We start from the raw sequence: 21,512 nt of genomic DNA, 5'->3' as shown, positions 1-21,512 counted from the left end.
TCGGTGATGGTCAATATATCTGTATAAATTCACCAATAAAAATATTAGAAGCAATATTTGTTATCATGTGAGTTGAGGGTTGTACAGGTTGGGGGGGCTAAGGGTGGTAAAAAAGGTAAATTTTTTAATGTAACTTGGACAAAAGATATGCTGCATCATGTTGATGTTTTCTTTATTATTCTGTCTGCTTTGCCTTTTGTGTGTGGTGTGTTTTTTTTTTTTCATTTTTTGTGTATTTTGTTATTCAAGGTAGGGGGGAGTAGTACAAACCGCAAAATGTTAAAGTGCCAGATCATTTTTAGGCGCTTTTATTATTTTTAATGTGTTTTAACGTAAAATAAAATATACCAAAACAATAAGGGGAAAATGGGGAAAAAAACATGTGTACTGTCTCTTTTAAATTTTAACTACTTCAATATCGGGCACTTTCACCCCCTTCCTGCCCAGACCAATTTTCAGCTTTTAGCGCTGTCGTACTTTGAATGATAATTGCGCGGTCATGTAACACTGTAACCAAATTCAAATACATTTTTTCCCACCCACAAATATAGCTTTCTTTTGGTGGTATTTAATCACCACTGGGGTTTTTAATTTTTTGCTAAACAAATTATAAAAGACTTACATTTTTGAAAAAATAAGTTTTTCTGTTTATAAAATGTTGTTTTCCAAAATGACAGCCACCCGAGAGATCATGGCTCCATCTCCCAAAAGGAAACTCCTCTTCCATCAGAGCTTTTTAAGGAAAGCCTCCACGCAGCCTCCTCAGTTTTTTGTGTTTCCTCCAACTGGGAGGAACACCTCCGGTGGGAGCCATGGTCTCTTGGGCTGGCCTGAGAGTGGTTAGGTTCTCACCTTATTTTTCCTGTGGATCTGGTCCTCCCATCCGCCTCCCTGTGAGGACACATGGGCTCTCTCTCCCCCTTCAGTGCTTGGGGAGAGCCAGTATGCCGGCAGTCTTTTCCCCAGAGCAGAGCTTGGCGGCTGCAGGGTTTGATTTTCCCCACGCACATCGCATGCTGCATCGCGGGAGAGGCGGCCGCTATCTTTCTGGTGTCCAGGAGAGCCTTCGGCCACATCCTTTGGGAAAGGGGCAGGACTTCTGGTGGCGCGCAGCGTCATTTCCTGTCGCTGGAATGCAGGGGGAGAGAGGAGGGTCAACAGGCGCCTTATTTCTGGTTCCGGGTCGGCGCAGCAGCGATTTTGAATCCCGGGACCGGTGGTGCATGATTCCACGCGTCTGCTAGAGCTAACGATGGAGAGCAATGCAGACAAGGGGTCAAGCCAAGGCGCCAGCAAGGTGAAGGTAGGAGCAGTGTCTCTCAATGGCCGGATCCTTTTTGCTCCTGTGGGGGGAGGGAAGTGATCACCCTCCCCTGTTTTCCCCGCACCCCCCCTCCCCCTTAAGGGGTCAGTGTTGTTTGCTGGATGGTGTGGGGTGTTGGGGGTGTTGGCTTGCTGGGCACTGGGAATTGTGTGGTCTTCCCTTGTTGCACCTGGGTGTCATCTGCATTAGTTTTTTTGGCAGAGTTTAAATGCCGTAGTTTTGTTTTTCCTTGTCTCTTTTCTGTTTAAGGCAAAAAGTGCTGCCCAACCAGTTAAGAGGAGATGCCCTGTATGCAAGGAAAAACAAAGTCAAACCTGGATCAAAACGCACTGTGTGTCTTGTATCTCAAGCCTGGTTTGGGAAGAATCCCCATCCATTTGTGGTGATTTAGTAGCAACCATTAAGGATGAGCTCAAGGCTACCTTTTGGGCTTTCAGGTCTAATTTGCTGGAAGATCCTGGAACATCAGGAGAGCCTAGAACCCCACAGTCATCTTTGGAGCCCCAGGGGTGTTCTCAATTGATGACGGGGGGGGGGGGGGATGTCACAAGACACCTCACAGGATTCTATCTCTTTGGCCTTGCATGAATTTGATTCGGAGGAAGAGGAGGCAGCCTCTAAGTATAAATTATCCTTAGAAGAAGTGGGAGGTCTCAAGGAGATCTATGCGACCTTAGGAATTGAGGAAGAGAAGAAAGAGCTCTCTCTACATGATCGCATGTATGCTGGGCTAGGGGATTCCAAGAGTCGCACCTTCCCCGTTCATTCCCTGGTTTCTGACATGATTAAGAGGGAATGGTTAGAGCCCGAGAAGAAACCATTTTTCTCTAGCGCACATGAGAAGGTTTCCTTTTTGAAGACAGTCCAGATTTTGTTTGGAACAAGGTCCCGAAGTTAGTTAGATTCGGCCTTTTCTTAAGTCTCAAAATCGACAGACTTGGCTTTCAAGGACATGGACACCTTGAAGGAGCCTATGGCTAAAAAGATGGACCTCCTTCTAAAGAGAGCCTGGCAGTCAATAATGATTTGAAACCGGCCATGGCAACAATCTGTGTGGCAATAAATCTAGATCATTGGGTCAACCAGTTAAAAGCATACATCACGGCTGATTTCCCAAAGCAGGAGATTTTAGACTCCTTTTCTACGCTTTCAGCAGCAATTGCGTATATTGCGAGTCGGTCCGCATGACAGCCAGGTCAGCCACCCTGACTAATTCTTGTGGCTGAAAACTTGGCCAGGGGATGCGGCGTCAAAAAATAGACTTTGCAGTATTCCCTTTGCAGGGGATCTGTTATTCGGCTCAGACTTGGAGTCTATTCTTGACAGGATGGCGGACAAGAAGTCCTTTCTGGTCAAGAAGAAGCCAGGGCAGATGCGTAGGCATTTTTTTCGGGCCCCAAAGGGGCAATCGGAGAATAGGACGCAGAACGAGAGGAAACCCTGGGCAGCACAAAAACCCAAGGGTCCAGAAGCCCTCAGGAAATTTCCGACTCCATTTTAAACCTCAAAGTGCTGAAGAAATCGGTGCAGTACGAGAGGTTTCGGATGGATTCCATCTTCTCCATAAGGAACCTTCTGAATCAGGGATACTATATGGCATCCAAAGATCTGCAGGATGCATATCTCCATGTCCTGATTTTCCATCAGGTCGCAGAGATATCTGAGTTTGGCACTAAGGGAAGGGAGCAGGGTAGCTCATCTCCAGTATAGAGCCCTCCCGTTCGGCCTGTCCTCATCTCCGAGGGTGCTCACCAAGATTATGGCCGAAGCTTAAGCCCCCCTACATCTAGAGGTAATCTCAGTGATCCCCTATTCGGATGACCTGATATTTTTTGCCCAGACCAGGGAAGGCCTGCAAGAAGACCTGGACAGAGCCTGCACCCACCTAAAAGTTAGGTTGGATTATAAATCTACAGAAATTAAATTTGGTCCCTGCTCAGGAAGTGATCTTCCTGGGGTTTCGTATCAGCTCTCTGGATCAGAAGATATTCCTGCCGGAAGAGGAGAGAGAGGCTGATACAATTAGTATCTCAACTACAGTCCAATCAGTCCCTGTCCATAAGGAAGATTATGTCTGTGTTGGGAACTTTAAATTCTTCCATCCCAGCGGTCCAGTGGGCAAAGCACCACTTCAGGCTTCTAAAAACCTTATTGAAGGTTTGGGACCACCAACATAGCTTGTTGGATTCTCTGGTAAGGATGCCCACCACAGTAAAGAGAACTCTATGGTGGTGGAGGAGCCAGGAGGTTCTTTTTTCCGAAGGCCTGTTTGTTGTGGTCCTTCACAGTCCAGGTTCGGCTGACATGGACAGTCAGTGGTTTCAGGGCTCTTGGTCCACAGAGGAGGCAGGGAGGTCCTCAAATCGGAGGGAGCTGTCGGACAATGCCACAGCTGTGGCATACATAAACAGGCAAGGGGGAACCAGAAGCAAGGCGCTTCAATATCTGGCAAAGGGTATTCTGGCTTGGCTAGAGCAGCATACGCTATCCTTTTCAGCGATCCACCTTAAGGGATTTCTAAATGAAAAAGCAGATTTCCTCAGTAGGAACCAGGTCTTAGAGACAGAATGGCAGGTCTTCAGGTTGATCATGGACAGATGAGGACAGCCAAATGTAGATCTCTTTGCCACTCAGGGAAATGCCCAGGTCCCTCTCTCCTTCTCCTTGAACAGGCACGAGCAGTCAGTGGGAGTGGATGCCTTGGAATTTTCACCTATGTTGCGCCTTTCCCCCGTTTCAGTTGATACCGCGGGTTATAAGCAAGATCAGGAAAGAAGAGGCAAAGATAATTCTGATCACTCCATTTTGGCCCAAAAGACCGTGGTTCCCGGCTCTACTACAGATGCAGCTAAAACCATACTGGCATCTTCCTCTAAGATGGGATCTCCTCCTGCAGGGCCCTCTGGTCCATCAAGATCTAGCAAAGTTAAGACTCACGGCTTGGTTTCTGAGGAGGAGCTCTTGAAGAGAAAGGGGTTCTCAGACAAGTTGGTGGCTACTCTGATGTCCAGTAGGAAGAGGGTCACAAGGGCAATATACTTCAAATATTGGAAGGTGTTCAACGCCTGGTGCAAAACTTCTGCAAGATCGCCAGGACAAATTGCTTCAGTATTGGAGTTTTTGCAAGAAGGGGCGGACAATAATCTAGCAATCAGCACCCTCAAGGTGCAAATAGCCGCACTGGGGGTTTTCCTGAAGAAACCTATTGCCTCAGACCCTTTTGTAACCAGGTTCTTCAAAGCTCTCTCTAGGTCTAGACCGGTCGTGACCAAGATTTGCCCAGTATGGGACTTGACTACTGTTCTACAGGCCCTAACCGGGGGGTCCTTTTTGAACCTATTAATTTGGCTTCCCTGAAATGGATTACATTGAAAACCGTTTTTTTTGTGGCCATTACATCAGCTCACAGAGTCAGGAGTTGCAGGCCTTGTCAATCAAGGAGCCATTTTTTTCTGTTTTTCCAGATAGAATAGTCCTAAAAATGGATCCTAGTTTTTTTGCCCAAATTGGCGTTGGTTCAGAACCGATCTCAGGAGATAATTCTTCCTACATTCTGCTCTAATCTGTCAGGTAAGAAGGAAGAATAATTCCATACCTTGGATGTTAAGAGAGCAGTCCTAAGTTACTTGGAAGCCACTAAAGACTTTAAACGTGCGGATGCTCTATTTGTTTTATTTTCAGGCAATAAAAAGGGAAAGCAAGCTTCCAGAGGAACCATAGCGAGATGGTTAAGAATGGCTATTGAGGAAGCCTATTCGTGTACTGGCCTGAGGAGTCCAGTGAGTGTCCGGGCTCATTCCATAAGGGCTACAGCAGTGAGTTGGGCAGAGAAGGCTGACGCCTGTCAGGGCTGGCTTAGCCCTTCCTCCTCTGGGCTGGCCGCTCAGCTGTTTGCTAATTGCCAGTTCTCCTCTCTCTCCACAGTTACCAGCTGTTTCCGATGATGCTCATCTGGCCTGCCTATTTAAAGTCTCCAGCTCATTTCTCCATTGCCTTCACGTTTGGTCACATCACTAGGAACCATCTCCTACTGTTGTTTCAAGACTGGCTTGCTAACATCCCTCCTGGCTTCCACCCTGCTTGCAGTTGCTGTCCTTGGATCCCTGACATCTGGACTGGCTGATTACCCAATCTGGTTTATGAACTTTGGACTGGCTGACTACCCGATTTGGCTACTGGACTCTGGCTTGCTTGACTACGCTTTTTCCTATTTACCTTTTTTATTTTTATTAATAAACAAGTGTGATTTGATTGTACTTCTGTCTGTTTCATGGTTCCTGAAAGTACGTGAAGGCCATGAATTCAGAAGACACAGTCAATCCACTTGTTGGTAATATTATAATATAAGAGGTATGTCTGGTTCTGCTCCGCTTCCCCAGCGATTTGGGGGCGATTCAGTTCAATGCAGAGGGTTTCTCAATCAGGTTGCGATATACTTCGAAATGCTGGCCCAGGCGTTTCCCACGGACAGAAGCGAAGTAGGTTTCGTGATATCTTTGCTTTCTGAGAGAGCCTTGGCCTGGGCTAACCCTCAATGGGAGATGCAAAAATCTGTTGACTTGAGTTACCCTCAGTTTGTGGCCTCCTTTAAAAGGGTTTTTGATGTCCCTGCACACTACGCTTCTGCTGCCAAGTGCCTCATGTCCATCAGAGTATGAGAACTGTTGCCGACTACACCATTGAACTCCATACTCTGGCAGCAGAGGTTGCTTGGAACAATGAGGCCCTCGTGGCTGCTTTTTCTCATGGCCTCTCGGATTCCATCAAGGATGAGCTAGCAGCCCGAGATATTCCCACTGAGCTGGAGAGCTTGTTCTCGTTTGCCATTCTCATTGACTCCAGACTCGGAGAAAGGCTTTCTCTTAAGGAGCGCTTGCGGAAGCCTCCTGTAAGTTTGCCTCCGAGCTTTGTAGTCCCACCCATGCCTCCCTCACTTCCCATGCCTCCTGGTACCGAGTTGGTCAGTGAAGATGAACCCATGCACCTGGGCTTCACGCGTCTCTCTGCGGATGAGAGAGCCTTTAGGAGGAGGGAGAGATTGTGCCTTTATTGTGGCCAGGCAGGTCACTTTTTGAAGTCTTGTCCTACCCGTCTAGGGAAGGCCCGAACCTTGAGGTCCTGTCATGGACAGACCATGGGTGTCGTTGTTTCGTCCCCAGTTATCCAGAAGGATAAGCCTCTGGTTTTGGTCACCCTTTCTTGGGCTGAGTCGTCCATCGAGATACAGGCTCTAATCGACCCTGGGGCTGCAGGCCTGTTCATTGATGCTGCATTTGTTTGGCAGCACTCGATTCCGCTGCATCTGCGGGACACTCCACTTGCCATTGAGGCTCTTGACGGGAGACCTTTACAGCCTGCCCATGTGACTCATGAGACGGTTCCGTTGTCCATGGCCGTAGGGGCTCTTCACCATGAGATAATCCAATTCCAAGTTATTTCCTCTGGTTATTGGTTATCCTTGGAGACAGAGTCACAACCCTTCTTTTGATTGGCTCCGTGCTGAGGTTATCTCCTGGTCACCACAATGCAGTGAGACATGCTTCCTGTGCACCGCTTCACTCTCCTCCCTGCCGGAGGAGTACCGTGATTTTGGCGATGTCTTTGATAAAGGTCAAGCCGGTAGTTTGCCTCCACACCGCCCTTATGATTGTGCAATTGACCTTCAACCTGGTGCCATACCTCCTCGTGGCCGGGTTTACCCTTTGTCGGTCTTGGAGGATAAGGCCATGGAGGAGTATGTTGTTGACGCGCTTTGTCGAGGTTTCATCCGCAAATCCTCGTCTCCTGCTGGTGCTGGTTAGTGATGGCCGAACGGTTCGCCCGGCGGTCGTTTTGCGGCGAATTTCGGCCGTTCGCGGTCCGCTCGTTCGCTCGCCTATTGCAGTCGTTCGCCCCGGCGGACTTACGTGTTTAATGTGTAAAAGAACTTTGACCCATGATGACACATCCATCATGGGGTACAGGACAGCCAATTGAGACATGACAGCACATGGACACTTGGACATTTCCCCCTAACCTATAAATACACCCGATCCGGTGGCCATTTTACATTCTTTCTTCTGTCACTATAGGGAAAGGTTGTTGTGTGGAGTAGGGAGAGATAAATCGCTAGCTATTTGGTACACAAAAGTCCTTTTCAGGACTGGTATAGGTGTTAGGTATATATAGGTTTGCTGTGCTACTGATTCTTGCAGCAGCCTGAGTGTCTTTTGTCAGTTTAGAGAAAGGGACAGGACGGTGTGTGCTACAGGGAGAGTCAGATTAGTCATCATCATCATCATCATCATCATCATCATCATCATCATCATCATCATCATCATCATCATCATCATTAGCTGTTACTATCAGGTCCACAAAAGAGCTATTCCAGTAACCAGTAATCTTTCCAGTCTCCTCTTTTTTGCCACTTTGTATAGGGACAGGAAGGAAGCAGTGTGTCAGGCAGTGAGGGTCAGTTTAAAGACTTGCTGTTACTATTAGTTCCACAAAGGTTCTTTTCAGGACTGGTATCAGTGGTATGGTAATAGGCTTGTACACGTATAATATTCTTTCTTCCAAATATAGAAAGAATATTATACTTGACTGCTGCCCTTCTGCTGCAGTCTGCTAATCATTCACAACTCACTTGTTCCACAAAGCTCTTTATCAGGACTGGTAACTTGGTCTGGGGTGCTACAGTACATAGGGTTGAGTGCGGTACAGTCTGCTGTTCTGTAAGGACCGCTATCGGTCCACAATAGATAGGGTTGAGGTGCACCACTGCTGACCGCTGCCCTATACTGCAGCAGTCCTTCATTGGTATAGGGACTGACGTACAGTCTGCTAATCACTAGCACACAACCTGCTTGGTCCACAAAAGTTCTTATAAGGACTGGTAACTTGGTCTAGGGTGCTACAGTACATAGGGTTGAGTGAGGTACAGTCTGCTATTCTATAAGGACTGTTATCGGTCCACAATACATAGGGTTGAGGTGCACCACTGCTGACCGCTGCCCTATACTGCAGCAGTCCTTCAGCGGTATAGGGACTAAGAGTTTTGTCACAGGGTGATTTAAAAAATGACAGGCAGAGGAAGAGGCAGGCCCTTCCACAGGGGTGGTAGGGGTAGGGCAGGAGCAAGAGCCTTGAGCCAAAGTGGGAAGTTGCAGAAGGTGCGTTCAATTACTTTAAAGGATGCACCAGACTTGGTTGAGTGGCTCGCTCAGCCTTACTCTTCTGCACCCTCCTCATCCTCTCGATCTGCACCCTCTTCTTCACTCTCTGCTATGTGCACCCCCAAAGACACTACCACCAACAACACCACCACCACATACCTTCCGCTTGAGTCACAGGAATTATTTTCCGATCCATATCAAGAGGACATTTCTGATGCGCAGCCACTCTTGGTATTGGATCAGGAAGAGGAGGTAGCAACAACCGCTACTCAGCAGTCTGACGACAGTACCCAGATCAGCCCAAGGAGGAGGTTGGTCCCCGGTGTTGCTGCCTACTCCGAGATCTCTACTTATAGCGGTGGGGAAGGTGACGTTGATGATGACGTGTCTAGTGATGTCACGTGGGTGCCCACAAGAGAGGAAGAGGAGGGGAGTTCAGAGGGAGATATGGACCAGCAGATAGGGAGGAGAAGCAGGAATAACTTACATTGCACAGGAGGGACAAAGCAGACTGCAAATGTATCAGGAGCGAGTCATCGACCATGTACGGTCACATCTGGCGCTCCCAGGACACCGGCACATGGCTCCGCAGTGTGGGCTTTTTTTAACGTGTCCGCTGCTGACAATAGCGTTGCCATCTGCAATCTTTGCAGTCAACGCATTAGTCGCGGTAAGCCCAACACTCACCTAGGGACGACCGCCTTAAGAAGGCACATGAGCAGCCATCACCAAGCCCAGTGGGAGCAACAGAACACACAAAGCCACACTGCAGGCTCTCACCGTCCAGCCTCGTCTTCTACTTCTCCTTCTCCTCTCTCCTCACAATTGTCCTCTACTCCACCTTCCATCACGCCAAGCTCACGTTTTTCTGCAAAAAGGCAGGCTTCCGTGGGCCTAATGTTCGAGCGTAAAAAAATGATGACGCCGGATAACCCTCTTGCCCAATGGTTGACGGCTGGCTTGTCAGAACTGATAGCCCGCCAACTACTGCCATATAAACTGGTGGACTCGGAGGCCTTTCGCAAATTTGTGGCCATTGGAACACCACAATGGAAGGTCCCAGGAAGGAAGTATTTCTCAGAGAAGGGCATCCCAGAGCTATATGGCCATGTTCAGCGGCAAGTGAATGTATCTCTGGCACACAGTGTCGGTGCCAAGATACATCTGACCACAGACACGTGGTCTAGCAAACACGGGCAGGGAAGGTATATCAGTTTTACTGCCCACTGGGTGAACCTTCTGACGGCCGTCAAGCATGTAACCCGTGGCACCCGTGTAGATTTGGTTTTACCGCCACGGATTGCATGCAGGCCTGACTCTTCTTCTCCTCCTCCTCCTACTCCATCCTCCTCCCTCTCCTCCTCAGCTGCCTCCTCCTTTTCTGCTGCTAGCGTCTCTTCCGCTGCACCGCCCAAGCTCCTCAGAACCTATTCCACATGCCAGGTGAGACGTTGCCATGCCGTGCTGCGTCTGTTGTGCCTGGAAGCCAAGAGCCACACTAGCCCGGCACTCCTTTCAGCTTTGCGTTCACAGGCAGATCAGTGGCTAACACCGCTCAATTTGACAGTTGGTAAAGTGGTGTGTGACAACGGTGCCAATCTGCTTAGCGCATTGAAACAGGGCAAAATCACGCACGTGCCATGCATGGCACATGTCTTAAACTTGGTCGTGCAGCGATTCCTTGTCAAATACCCTGGGGTCCAGGACATCTTGCGGCAGGAAAGGAAAATCTCGGCCCATTTCAGAAGATCTTACACGGCCATGGCTCGCCTGGCTGACATTCAGCGGCGACACCATCTGCCGGTCAGACGTCTTATTTGCGATTGCCCGACGCGATGGAACTCAACCTTCTATATGCTTGATAACTGCACGTTTCTGCTGGAGCAGCCTAACGTCTACCTGTATGAACTCTGCGAAAGAAACGGTTCTGGGGAGCTGTTTTTTTTTTGCACTGCGCCAGTGGCTGCTCATGCGCGACGCATGCAGACTTCTGCAGCCATTTGAGGAGATCACCAAACTGGTCAGTCGCAGCCATGGCGCCATCAGTGACATGGTACCTTATGCCTTCTTTATGGAGCGTGCATTGCGTCGTGTCATTGATCAGGCTGTGGAGGAGCAGGAGCGGGAAGATGAGGAAGTAGCAATGCTGGATGAATTCCCAGGGGGGGCTACTCTATCTGAGACAAGTCAACAACAGGAGTCTGATGAGGTGTCAGAGGAGGATGGTGCCGGGGCGGATGAGGAGGAGCAAGAAGAGCATGCTTTAAACCTTTCTGGGATCCCTGTTGTGCGTGGATGGGGAGAGGAGAATGAAGAGGACGACATTATCCTGGATGATGAGCAGGAGCCAGGCCACCACACCGCTTCCACTTTAGTGCAAATGGGGGCCTTCATGCTCCAGTGTTTTAATAGGGACCCCCGTATAAAAAGCATAAGGGTCAAGGACCAGTACTGGGTGGCAACGTACTTAGACCCCCGGTACAAACACAAAATGGCGGAAATGTTACCGCCGTCGCAGAGGGCTGTCAGAATGCAGCACTTCCAGGCCTTGCTTCGAGAAATGCTGCATTCTGCTTTTGCGAGCGCTGGCAGAGGAGCAATTCACACTCCCAGAGAAGGAGTTGTGGATACCAATCCAACAGCGCCTGCAAGAAGAGGCCGGTTTGAAGATGTGTTGGTGACTTCGGATATGAGGTCATTCTTTCAGCCGACCCATCGACAGGTGTCATCCGGATCCAGCATCAGGGAACGCCTAGACCGTCAGGTGTCCGACTACATCGGGTTAACAGCCGATGTGGACGCTCTGAGGAGTGATGAACCCCTGGACTACTGGGTGGGCAGGCTTGACCTCTGGCCCGAGCTTGCCCAATTTGCAATCGAACTGTTGGCTTGCCCCTCATCCAGTGTCCTGTCCGAAAGGACGTTCAGCGCAGCAGGGGGGATAGTGACCGATAAGCGTACTCGCCTAGCTCACGACAGTGTTAACTACCTCACATTTCTAAAAATGAATGAGGCATGGATCTCGGAGGAATTCAACACGTGACCAGTAGACCATGTATAGGTCTATAAACAATTTTTTTAATCAAGCACACAGACCTTCTTTCTTCATTTGGCTCACTTCCTTGTCCCAAAAAAGCACACCGTACTATATGCCCCTACCCTCCTCTTTGAAGAGGTTGAGCGGTGTCATATTTCTACTGGGGCTGCTTATGATATCCCTGTGCTGTGCTGACTTCCTCCTGGGGGGTTCTTATTATGAGGGGATCACACCATCCCTGTGCTGTGCTGACTTCCTCCTGGGGGTTCTTATTATGAGGGGATCACACCATCCCTGTGCTGTGCTGAGTTTCTCCTGGGCCTGCTTATTATGAAGGGATCACACCATCCCTGTGCTGTGCTGACTTACTCCTGGGGCTGCTTACGGTGCTGCTGTCAGTGCTGTATATCACGGTGCTGGTGTGAGTGCTTAATGTCACGGTGCTGCTGTCAGTGCTGTATATCACGGTGCTGATGTCAGTGCTTAATGTCACGCTTCTGATGTCAATACTCTCTATCACAGTGCTGCTGTCAGTGCTGTATATCATGGTGCTGATGTCAGTGCTGTATGTCACGCTTCTGATGTCAGTGCTCTCTATCACGGTGCTGCTGTCAGTGCTGTATATCGCGGTGCTGATGTCAGTGCTGTATATCGCGGTGCTGATGTCAGTGCTGTATATCACGGTGCTGATGTCAGTGCTGTATGTCACGCTTCTGATGTCAGTGCTCTCTATCACTGTGCTGCTGTCAGTGCTGTATGTCACGGTGCTGATGTCAGTGCTCTCTATCACGGTGCTGATGTCAGTACTGTATATCACGGTGCTGATGTCAGTGCTGTATATCACGGTGCTGATGTCAGTGCTGGATATCACGGTGCTGATGTCAGTGCTGTATGTCACGCTTCTGATGTCAGTGCTCTCTATCACGGTGCTGCTGTCAGTGCTTAATGTCACGCTTCTGATGTCAATACTCTCTATCACAGTGCTGCTGTCAGTGCTGTATGTCACGCTTCTGATGTCAGTGCTCTCTATCACGGTGCTGCTGTCAGTGCTGTATATCGCGGTGCTGATGTCAGTGCTGTATATCACGGTGCTGATGTCAGTGCTGTATGTCACGCTTCTGATGTCAGTGCTCTCTATCACTGTGCTGCTGTCAGTGCTGTATATCATGGTGCTGATGTCAGTGCTGTATGTCACGCTGCTGATGTCAGTGCTCTCTATCACGGTGCTGATGTCAGTGCTGTATATCACGGTGCTGATGTCAGTGCTGTATATCACGGTGCTGATGTCAGTGCTGTATATCACGGTGCTGATGTCAGTGCTGTATGTCACGCTTCTGATGTCAGTGCTGTATGTCACGCTTCTGATGTCAGTGCTCTCTATCACGGTGCTGCTGTCAGTGCTGTATGTCACGCTGCTGATGTCAGTGCTCTCTATCACGGTGCTGCTGTCAGTGCTGTATATCACGGTGCTGATGTCAGTTCTGTATGTCACGCTTCTGATGTCAGTGCTCTCTATCACGGTGCTGCTGTCAGTGCTTAATGTCACGCTTCTGATGTCAATACTCTCTATCACAGTGCTGCTGTCAGTGCTGTATGTCACGCTTCTGATGTCAGTGCTCTCTATCACGGTGCTGCTGTCAGTGCTGTATATCGCGGTGCTGATGTCAGTGCTGTATATCACGGTGCTGATGTCAGTGCTGTATGTCACGCTTCTGATGTCAGTGCTCTCTATCACTGTGCTGCTGTCAGTGCTGTATATCATGGTGCTGATGTCAGTGCTGTATGTCACGCTGCTGATGTCAGTGCTCTCTATCACGGTGCTGATGTCAGTGCTGTATATCACGGTGCTGATGTCAGTGCTGTATATCACGGTGCTGATGTCAGTGCTGTATGTCACGCTTCTGATGTCAGTGCTGTATGTCACGCTTCTGATGTCAGTGCTCTCTATCACGGTGCTGCTGTCAGTGCTGTATGTCACGCTGCTGATGTCAGTGCTCTCTATCACGGTGCTGCTGTCAGTGCTGTATATCACGGTGCTGATGTCAGTGCTGTATGTCACGCTTCTGATGTCAGTGCTGTATGTCACGCTTCTGATGTCAGGGCTCTCTATCACGGTGCTGCTGTCAGTGCTGTATGTCACGCTGCTGTCAGTGCTCTCTATCACGGTGCTGCTGTCAGTGCTGTATATCACGGTGCTGATGTCAGTTCTGTATGTCACACTTCTGATGTCAGTGCTCTCTATCACGGTGCTGCTGTCAGTGCTGTATATCACGGTGCTGCTGTCAGTGCTGTATATCACTGTGCTGATGTCAGTGCTTTATGTCACGCTGCTGATGTCAGATGCCTCTATCACGGTGCATGTGTCATTGCTGTATGTCACGCTGCTGGTGATCATCTCCTGCACCCTCTTCTTTGCCTACCCTGGTCCCTGACCTTCCCTCTCCTCCATTGCCTTCATGCGCTCCACAGTCCTGAATTGTCAGAACAATTTCCCATATAAAAAAAGAATGCTTGTAGTTATCGATCCCAAATTCACCTCATACATGTATTATGTCATTGGCAATGTGGTGGGACTATGTTTGCCCAGCTAATAATTATCTTGTGGCTTCAAATTTGACCTAAAGGTTGGCGAAGTTCGCCTCCCATTGAAGTCAATGGGGCCCGCGGCGAACGGTCGGCCTCGTTCGCGGTCCGCGTTCGCGAAACGTCCCGTCGGAAGTTCGTCCATCACTAGTGCTGGTTTCTTCTTTGTGAAAAAGAAGAGCTGTGAACTGAGACCTTGTATAGATTATAGGGGTCTCAATCATGTCACGATTAAGAATGCCTACCTGATTTCATTGATTACTGAGTTATTTGACCGCCTCAAGGGAGCAATGGTTTTCATGAAGCTTGACCTGAGAGGGGCATACAATCTCGTGCGCATTGAGGGCGACGAGTGGAAACCTGTGTTTAATGCCAGAACAGGCCATTATGAATACCTGGTAATGCCTTTTGGCCTTTGTAACGCCCCGGCAGTTTTCTAGGAATTTATTAACGATGTCCTCTGAGATTTGTTGCAGTTGTGTGTGTGGTGGTTTATCTCGATGATATCCTCATATTTTCCAAGTCCTTGGAGAGCCACCACACAGATGTCTGTTGTGTGATTCAGAAACTAAGAGAGAACAATCTCTATTGTAAACTGGAGAAGTGCGAGTTCCATCGTGAACAGGTTACATTCCTGGGCTATGTCATTTCCACTGCTGGTTTTTCGATGGACCCAGAGAAACTTTTGGCAGTCCTACAGTGGCCTCGACCCTTGGGTTTACGTCCTCTGCAGCGTTTCCTGTGCTTTGCCAACTACTATCGGAAGTTTATTCATAACTTCTCGTCTCTGGTCAAGCCTCTGACTGACATGACCAGAAAGGACAGTAATCCACAGAGTTGGTCTCCGGAGTCCATTAAGGCCTTTGTTTCTGCTCCTGTGTTGGCACGTCCTGATCCTACATTGCCTTATCCTAGAAGTTGATGCTTCTGAGACTGGAGTTGGCGCCCTTCTGTCTCAACGTCCTAACTCTGTGAGCGCTATGCATCCGTGTGGCTACTTTTCCAAGAAATTGTCACCTGAGTGCAATTATGAGATTGGTGACAGAGAGCTGTTGTCTCCATTCTTTCAGGGCTAAAATGATCGCCATCTCCTTGAAGGTACCACTGTGCCCGTTCTTATTCTTACTGACCATAAGAATCTTACATTCTTGTCTGAGGCTAAGCGACTCTCTCCCAGAAGGGCACGATTGGCTCTTTTTTTCTTGTCGAGCTTTAATTACATTGTCTCATTCTTACCCGGTACTAAGAATGTAAGGGCTGATGCCTTGTCATGACAATTTTCCTCCACTTCCAAGTCGGAGTCGGTTCCGGTTCCTATGATTCCTCCTGATCGTATCTTAGCTACGGTTCGCACCAGTCTTCTCCTTTTGGGTGACAAAATTCTTGCTGCTTAGGTCCATGCTCCTCCTGATAAACCTTGTGACCGCTGCTTTGTCTCAGAGAGTCTCCGTACTGCAGTGCTCCAGACTTATCATTCTCCCAAGGCAGCTGGCCATCCTGGGAAGAATCGACTCATTTGGGCCATCTCCCAACAATTCTGGTGGCCTAGTCTACGGGCTGATGTTACTACTTTCGTAGCTGCCTGTCCCATGTGTGCTCAGAGTAAGACTCCACGACACCTTCCAGTGGGCCTCCTACAACCCATACCCAATGGAGAGAGGCCCTGGACTCACCTGTCTATGGATTTCATTGTGGAATTGCCCAACTCCCAAGGCAACACGGTTATCCTTATGGTGGTTGACTGGTTCTCAAAGATGTGTCATTGTATTCCACTTAAGAAGTTGCCCACCTCTAAGGAACTGGCTTCCATTTTTGCTCGGGGGATCTTTCGCTTACATAGGCTACCCAAGGTGATTGTCCCAGGTAGGGGCAGTCAGTTTGTCTCCCGGTTCTGGTGAGCCTTTTGTGCACAGTTGGGAATCTAGCTTGCGTTCTCTTCTGCGTTTCAGTCGCAGTCTAATGGGGCCGCAGAAAGAGCCAGTCAGTCCTTGGAGCAATTCCTACGTTGCTATATTTCTGACCATCATAACAACTGGTCTGACCTATTACCTTGGGCAGAGTTTGCTCACAACAGTGCCTTGAATTCTGCCTCCCGATTGTCTCCATTTATGGCAAATTTTGGTTTCCAACCTTCCATGTTGCCTGACTCGTTTGTTCCGTAGAGTATTCCTGCATTAGAGGAGCATCTCCGTGGTCTTCGTTCCACTTGGGTACAAGTCCAGGAGGCTTTGCGTCATGCTAATGATAGGTACAGACTCCATGCTGACCGCAGACGCCTGTCAGCGCCTTCCAAACCAGGTTGGGGACAGGGTCTGGCTGTCATCTCGCAACCTCCGGCGTCGTGTTCCCTCAAAGTTTGCACCTCGCTTTATTGTGCCTTTCCGTCTCCTTCGCAGGATTAACCCAGTAGCTTACGCGTTGGAACTTCCTCCTAGTATGCGCATCTCAAATATGTTTCATGTCTCCTTATTGAAACCGTTGGTCTGTAACCTGGTGCATTGGAAGGGGTACGGTCCGGAGGAACGCTCCTGGGTTTCATCCTCTGACGTACATGCCCCTGTTCTCCTCCGCGAGTTCCATAGACTGTTTCCCCTCAAGCTCGGTGGCCCTCCGAGGGAGAGGGGTCGTTGAGGGGGGATACTGTCAGGGCTGGCTTAGCCCTTCCTCCTCTGGGCTGGCCGCTCAGCTGTCGGCTAATTGCCAGTTCTCCTCTCTCTCCACAGTTACCAGCTGTTTCTGATGATGCTTGTCTGGCCTGCCTATTTAAAGTCTCCAGATCATTTCTCCATTGCCTTCACGTTTGGTCACATCACTAGGAACCATCTTCTGCTGTTGTTTCAAGACTGGCTTGCTAACATCCCTCCTGGCTTCCCCCCTGCTTGCAGTTGCTGTCCTTGGATCCCTGATGTCTGGACTGGCTGATTACCCGATCTGGTTTATGAACTTTGGACTGGCTGACTACCCGATCTGGCTACTGGACTCTGGCTTGCTTGATTACGCTTTTTCCTATTTACCTTTTTTATTTTTATTAATAAACGAGTGTGATTTGATTGTACTTCTGTCTCTGTCTGTTTCATGGTTCCTGACAACGCCACCCCCAAACAGATATGTAAGGCAGCTACCTGGTCAAGTCTGACGACATTTGCCCACCATTAAAGATTAGATCTCATGATGGCTGGGGATCAGGCTTTTGGAAGGAAAGTCTTACAGGCTGTTGTCCCGCCCTGAATGCAGTAAGTCTCGGTAATCCTCTCGGGTGGCTGTCCTGAAAGTCATTTTGGAAAAAGTCAAGTTAGACTTACCGGTAACTTGTTTTCCAATAGGCTTTCAGGACAGCAGTAACCCGCACGGTTTTATGTTATTGCTATAATACTATGATATAACTGTCACTTATGTGTTTGCAGCCAGGGTCGCAGAGTCTCTACAAACAACTGAGGAGTCTGCGTGGAGGCTTTCCTTAAAAAGCTCTGATGGAGGAGGTTGCTTTTGGGAGGTGGAGACATGATCTCTCGGGTGGCTGTCCTGAAAGTCTATTGGAAAACAAGTTACCGGTAAGTCTAACTTGACTTTTTCTCCTTCACTGATGAGGCGGCACTGATGGGCACTGGCAGGCATTACTAATGGGCACCGATTGACAGCTGTTATGGGCACCTCTGATGAGGGGGGCTGTGCTAATATTCAGAGCAGATCCACCCCCCCCCCGTCGGGAGAGCCACCGATCGGCTCTCCTCTGCTCGCGCCTTGTCGGCACAAACTGAGGAAAGCCGATTACTTGGCACTTCCTGTGATTGGTCTCACAGCTGATCACCTGGTAAAGAGACTACGTTATGGGCTCTTAATTTAACCACTTGCCGACCGCCGCACGACGATGTACGTCGACAGAATGGCACGGGCAGGCATATGGGCGTATCTGTACGTCCCTGCCTTCCCGCGGGTGGGGGGCCCGATCGGGCCCCCCCCGGTGCCTGCGTCGGTCGGTATTCGTTCGGGAGCGATCCGGGATGAGGCGGCGGCCATTCATTCATGGCCACCCCCTCGCGATCGCTCCCGACGAATGGAAATCCTTCGTGACATCACTTCCTCTCCTGTAATGTAAACACAGGAGAGGAAGTGATGTAATCTCTCCTCCGTGTTGGTATTTTTCGTTCCGACACCGAGGAGAGAGGATCGGTGAGTTGCACCAACACGACACTTCACAGTAGAACATGCCAGGCACACTCACACCCCCCCTTTACCCCCCGATTACCCCCCCAATTACCCCTGCCCCCCCCAGTCACAGTGACACCAATGCATTTTTTTTTTTTTTTTGCATTGGTGTCATTTGTCACTGTAATAACTGTTAGGGCAGTTAGGGTTAGCCCCCCTTTAGTTCTAATGTACCCCCCTAACCCCCCCCAATAAAGGTTTAACCCCGTGATCACCCCCCGTCGCCAGTGTCACTAAGGCTGGGTTCACACTGCAGCGGTTTATGAGAACGGATGTGATTCGCACCGCACTGCAGTGCAAATCACATCCGATCTCTGCGATTCGAGTTCAGCCATTCGCCGCACCCGCCGCAAATTCGCACGGGACCCTTTTTTTGGTCCGCAGCAGAATCGGATTGCATGGGTGTTCACACCATGCGATCCGAGTTTGCAGATCGCACTGCGATATGCGAACTGATCTGGGGGTGTCATTAACATTTCACTGACACTCCCAGCAGTTCGCATAGGGCAGTGTGAACTGCCGCCGGGAGGCATGCGATGCGGGAACCCGCCGCGGATTCGTGGCGTTCCCGCATCGCTCCAGTGTGAACCCAGCCTAATAAGCGATCGTTTTTCTGATCGCTGTATTAGTGTCACAGGTGACGCTAGTTAGGCAGGTAGGTATTTAGGTTTGCCGCAGCTTTTTATAGCGCCAGGGACCCCCATATACTACCGCATAAAGCCCCCTGATTGCCCCCTAGTTAACCCTTCCACCAGTGATCACCATATAACTGTTACAGGTGACGCTGGTTGGTTAGTTATTTTTTTATAGTTTCAGGGCACCCACCATTTATTACCTAGTCTCACTAGTGTACCCCTAAATTTAGGGGTGTCTACTTTCCAAAATGGGGTCATTTGGGGGGGGCTTTGTGCCATCTTGGCATTTTATGGCCTTCAAAACTGTAACGCCCTTAGAAAGCCTGAAGGCGGTGCTTGGTTTTCGGGGCCCCGTACGCGGCTAGGCTCCCAAAAAATCCCACACATATGGTATCCCCGTACTCAGGAGAAGCAGCAGAATTTATTTTGGGGTGTCATTTCACATATGCCCATAGCATGAAAAAAATAAAATATTCAATGGGCTCAACATGCCACTTATCAATTTCCTTAGGGGGTCTACTTTCCAAAATGGGGTCATTTGGGGGGGTTTTGTACTGCCCTGCCATTTTAGCACCTCAAGAAATGAGATAGGCAGTCGTAAACTAAAAGCTGCGTAAATTCCAGAAAACGTACCTTAGTTTGTAGATGTGACAACTTTTGCGCAAACCAATAAATATACAGTTATTGACTTTTTTTTTACCAAAGACATGTGGCTGAATACATTTTGGCCTAAATGTATGACTAAAATTGAGTTTATTGGATTTTTCTAATAACAAAAAGTAGAAAATGTCATTTTTTTTCAAAATTTGCGGTCTTTTTACGTTTATATCGCAAAAAATAAAAATCGCAGAGTCAGTCAAATACCTTTAAAAGAAAGCTCTATTTGTGGGAAGAAAAGGACGCAAATTTCGTTTGGGTACAACATTGCATGACCGCGCAATTACCAGTTAAAGCAGCGCAGTGCCAAAGTGTAAAAAGACCTCTGGTCATTTACCAGCAAAATGGTCCGGTCTGAAAGTGGTTAAAAAAAAAATAAAAATTTATTTTTTATTGCAGTTTTTAAAAGTGAAGTACAATACATTACAGAGCCTATTGGGCATACCCAGGCTCGGATAACACAATAAAAAACAAAAACACAAAATGCTAACAAACTACGTTTGGACCATCTGTGCAGACGGAATCACAAGGATATTCTATTCCCACAAACAACCTTATTGATTGATGAAATACATCCGCAACCCCACCCCGATCTGCTCTACCCAGTTTAGAATCCACCAAGTGAAGCATATATGTAAAAAATACACTACATGAACTACATTGAAATACATATCAAGTATTGAATAATTATCCAGAGAGTCTGCATATGGGCCCGGGGATTCCACCCGTATGTCCCACAACTTCAAGACAGGGAAGTGGCCTTGTATAATGGCAGAGCTAAATTTAACTAACCGTTTCCAAAAGTTAATTGAGGGTGCAGAAGAGACTTGTCCACCTGAGGACAATGGCCCTGCGTGCATAATAAAGTAATAGCCCCAGTAGGGTTCTGACTCCCTGTCTGGTAAACCAATGGGTCTACAAGTCCTAGCAAGCACACCTTCACTGTCAATGGGATCTGAATGGTAGTGACAGATGAAAACGTTTTGGAAGGAGGTTACTACTTTTACCAAAAACCCTGGCACGATATCCACACCACTCACCTTCCTCGGACAACCCAGCACTAAAGCCAAAAGCCTCTGAGTCATCTTTGACTCAGACATGACAATGGATTCACAAATAGGATCAGTAGTCAGCGGATCCCACTACCTTCTTCACTTATTGCGTAGACTCATCCCCTTCATCCCGGAAGGAGATACAGCAGCAGTAGTTGGAAAAATCATCAATTCCCGACTCGACTACACAAATTCCCTCTACCTAGCACTTCCCAAATACCAAATTTCAGGTCTACAAAAAAGAACCAGACTGGTAACTGCAAAAAAAACCCTGGGAATCAATCACCCCATTCGTGAGGACCCTCTATTGGCTATCCGTTAAGGATTAGATAAGATAAGACTGGGTTACATTTAAGACTCTCTGCCTCGCTCACAAATGTACCCAAGGAAAAGCCCTGCAATACCGCTGCGACAAAATAAAGCACTACACCCCAGGTCACTCCCCCTCCGGTCAACTAACCAGAAACTCCACATCCCCAAGACCCGTTATAAATTAAAAGGCAAACTAAGGTTTGCAGTCCAAGGACCATGGCTATGGAACGCTTTACCTGCAGACATCTGCTCGGAAGAAAACCATCTGGCCTTCAGGCTGAAGCTCAAGACCCATCTCTTCTGAAAACCCAGATGGACACTGGCGGCAAAAGCGACTTGAGGCCATTTAGTTTGCATATATAATGCTATATAAGTTACTCATTCATTCATTTACTTTATCAGGGGACAGCTCCAAAATACGTGGGAAAAGTCGGCTGAGGGTGAGGTGCACCCCCAGCAGGAACCCGGAATAGATTAATACATTTTGTGTAAACACATGGGTGTGAAGTATACTTTATGCATAATTTTGAACTGTACTAGTCTGCCCCTAGC

Source organism: Lithobates pipiens, unplaced genomic scaffold, assembly GCF_037356315.1.
Source record: "Lithobates pipiens isolate NorthernLeopardFrog02 unplaced genomic scaffold, aLitPip1_a1.2 Scaffold_19, whole genome shotgun sequence".
Lineage (NCBI taxonomy): Eukaryota > Metazoa > Chordata > Amphibia > Anura > Ranidae > Lithobates > Lithobates pipiens.
This window is presented reverse-complemented; position numbering follows the sequence as displayed.